Raw genomic sequence first — 4,244 nt, 5'->3', positions numbered from 1 at the left:
AAGATCCATCTAGGAGTTCATCCAGCAACGAGTGATTAGATGCATCTACGTACCTTGTAGATCGCGAGCGGAAGCGTTCAAAGAACGGGGATGATGTAGTCGAACACGACGTGATTCAAATCACCGATGATCTTAGCACCGAACGGACGATGCCTCCGCGTTCAACACACGTACGGAACGGATGACGTCTCCTCCTTTCTTGATCCAGCAAGGGGGGAAGAGAGGTTGATGAAGATCCAGCAGCACGACGGCGTGGTGGTGGATGCAGGGCGTCACCGTAGCAGGGCTTCGCCTATACTACGAGAGAGAGACGTAACGGGGAGAGAGGAAGCACCAAAGGCTGAGGTATGAAGTCCTCCCTCTCCTCAACTATATATAGGAGGGCCAAGGGGGGTGGTGCGCAGCCTAGGAGATCTGATCTCCTAGGTGCGGCGGCCAGGGGAGGGTTTCCCTCCCCCCCAAGGCACCTCGGGGTGCCTTCCACCACTTGGACTCCTCCGTGGTGGAAACCCTAGGCGCATGGGCCTAGTAGGGCTGGTGCCCTTGGCCCATGTAGGCCAAGGCGCACCCCTATAGCCCATGTGGCCCCCCCGGGACAGGTGGCCCCACCCGGTGGGCCCACGGGACCCCTCCGGTGGTCCCGGTACAATACCGATAACCCCGAAACTTGTCCCGATGGCCGAAACAGCACTTCCTATATATAATTCTTTACCTTCGGACCATTCCGAAACTCCTCGTGACGTCCGGGATCTCATCCGGGACTCCGAACAACATTCGGATTACTGCATATACATATCTTCATAACCCTAGCGTCACCGAACCTTAAGTGTGTAGACCCTACGGGTTCGGGAGACAAGCAGACATGACCGAGACGACTCTTCGGTCAATAACCAACAGCGGGATCTGGATACCCATGATGGCTCCCACATGCTCCACGATGATCTCATCGGATGAACCACGATGTCGAGGATTAATCAACCCCGTATACAATTCCCTTTGTCAATCGGTATGTTACTTGCCCGAGACTCGATCGTCGGTATCCCAATACCTTGTTCAATCTCGTTACCAGCAAGTCACTTTACTCGTACCGTAATGCATGATCCCGTGATCAACCACTTGGTCACCTTGAGCTCATAATGATGATGCATTACCGAGTGGGCCCAGTGATACCTCTCCGTTATCCAGAGTGACAAATCCCAGTCTCGATCCGTGTCAACCCAACAGACACTTTCGGAGATACCTGTAATGCACCTTTATAGTCACCCAGTTACGTTGTGACGTTTGATACACCCAAAGCACTCCTACGGTATCCGGGAGTTACACGATCTCATGGTCAAAGGAAAAGATACTTGACATTGGAAAAGCTCTAGCAAACGAACTACACGATCTTTGTGCTATGCTTAGGATTGGGTCTTGTCCATCACATCATTCTCCTAATGATGTGATCCCGTTATCAATGACATCCAATGTCCATAGCCAGGAAATCATGACTATCTGTTGATCAACGAGCTAGTCAACTAGAGGCTTACTAGGGACATATTATGGTCTATGTATTCACACGTGTATTACGATTTCCGGATAATACAGTTATAGCATGAATAAAGACAATTATCATGAACAAAGAAATATAATAATAATGCTTTTATTATTGCCTCTAGGGCATATTTCCAACATTTTGGTCGTCGATCGGAGGAGGTTTGGCCGTCACCGTCCTTGCCGGTGGCAGAGGGGACACGACTGCCGGCGACGTACCACGGCGGCCGAGGCAGATTCCGACGAGAGCTCCAGAGCGGCATGTAGCCGGCCGGCAACCACCCTACTGCGTCGAGGTGATCATCGCAGCCTCTTCGCCACCACGACCGCAAGGTGTTCGACCTTTTGCCAACAAAGGTATGGACAGTGGAGACGAGTTTTTCTTCCATCACTTCCTTTGTTCATCGGACGATTCGTCATCGGATGATGACGATCTTGTGGTGGCTGCACTGGTCGTTCACGACCATATTCAACGGCAGCTTCCTCGGTACAGGGGGTCACTCCCTGGCCGTGCTCCCAACCTGAACCGCAACAGGGAGAGAGGCCACGCCCTGCTCTATGCAGATTACTTTGCCAACACCCCGCTCTTCAGGCCGGATAAATTTCGTCGCCGTTTTCGTATGGCAAGGCATGTGTTCAATCGTATCCGAAAGGGAGTGGTTGCTCATGACCCATACTTCGAGTGCAAGACGGATGCCCTTGGCAAGCTTGGATTCTCCTCCTACCAGAAATGCACCGCGGCCATCCGCATGCTTGCATATGGAATTCCAGGCGATATGGTGGATGAGTATGTGCGTATGAGTGAGACAACATGTCTGATGTCAATGTACAAGTTTTGCCAGGCTGTGATCGAGGTCTTTGGCCCAGAGTACTTGAGGCACCAACTGCCGCTGATACAGAGAGATTGTTGGCGACCAACGCAGCTAGAGGCTTTCCAGGTATGCTTGGCAGCATAGATTGTATGCACTGGGAGTGGAAGAACTGTCCATTTGCTTGGCAGGGCCAGTATAAGGGGCATGTTAACGGGTGCACTGTCATATTAGAAGCGATGGCATCACAAGATCTTTTGATATGGCATTCTTTCTTCGGCATGGCAGGTTCTCACAATGATATCAACGTGCTGCAGCGTTCTCCAGTCTTCGCGAGGCTTGCAGAAGGCCACTCCCCACCTGTCAACTTTGAGATCAACGGCCACCATTACAACAAGGGATACTATCTAGCAGATGGTATATATCCTCAGTGGTCAACTTTTGTGAAGACAATCTCGAAACCCCAAGGGGAGAAGAGAAAGAGATTTGCCCAAATGCAAGAGAGTGTTAGAAAGGATGTGGACCGTGCTTTTGGTGTGCTTCAATCCCGGTGGGGTATCGTTCGAAACCCTGCACTGTCATGGGATGAAGGGAAGCTTTGGGAGGTGATGACTGCTTGTGTGATCATGCACAATATGATCGTCGAGGACGAGCATGATGAGAGTATCTTCGACCAAGGATTTGATTATCAAGGTGAAAATATTGAGCCCCTACACCAAGACCCGGCCACATTTGAACAGTTTGCCCAATTCCACCATGAGATGCGTGATTGGCACACTCATGTGAATCTTCAAAATGACTTGGTTGAGTACGTGTGGGATCACATTGGCAACCAATAGATGTATTTGTTCATTTTATGTTTAGTCAAGACAATTTCGATTTGGTTGTAAAACTATTTTATTAAAGACAATTTCAATTGGGTTGTAAAACTATTTTAATTTTCAGACAAAAATTTGGATTCGAAAATAGTTTTAATGCAAATTTGGGCATTTCTGCCCTGACGGACAGGATGGGGCAAAAGGATGCGGCAGCGCGCTGGGCGCACGGCCACCGCATCCTAGGACAGGCCCGGACACGACCCCAAATCCCTACCCAAAGGAACAAAAACAGGACAAAACGGACGTCTGTTTGAGATCGTGTGGTGGAGTTGGCCTAAGTACACTGTACACCTCCGTACATCAGGAGAAACCTGCCACTGCCAACGCCTCATCGGAAGCACTAGTACTGGCGTGCCGTTGGGTTTGCCCTCTCGATCTCACGCGGAGCGGATGGAATGCCGGTGACCCGATGCTACTATTGGGATCGTCAGCCTGTGATTAATAACGGTTAAGTAAACGTCTCTCTGTAAAATCCCCTCCCGCTCGGATCCATGTGGAACAATCCATTCGGGAGCTTAAAACAACGAAGTGTTCGACAAGGTAAGCAGGATCTTTGCTGCCCATCTATCTTTTTTTTTAAATGAAGGTAATTTTTTTGCCTCATCAATTAATTAAGAAGAAGAGAATTACTCAATTAATTAACGGAAAATCAAGCGAAAACCAATACAAACGAAGCACGGACTAACTACTCATATGACAAGAAACCTACAACCGCATAGGCGACGCTCTGCTAGACTCTCTGATTACACAACATCCACAAACCACGGCATTGCTACTACGCATGTGAACCCTGACAAAAACACCTTGACAGAAGACATCATACACCTTCCAACCCACAACGACAACCCAATTCAAAAGGACGGGCTAAGAGACTGAAGATCATCCATCAAGCAGCCAGAGACGCCTGCCTATGACACTACTGTTGCCTTTGCCCATTTTTTTTTGTTTGTCTCTTATTGGTGTTTCAGACAGGAGGCAAGCAATCAATCTGCCCAAACCAGGTCTAACAACCTACTGGCTATCT

Source organism: Triticum urartu, chromosome 1 (genome assembly GCF_003073215.2).
Source record: "Triticum urartu cultivar G1812 chromosome 1, Tu2.1, whole genome shotgun sequence".
Lineage (NCBI taxonomy): Eukaryota > Viridiplantae > Streptophyta > Magnoliopsida > Poales > Poaceae > Triticum > Triticum urartu.
Note: the sequence above shows the minus strand (reverse complement) of the source record.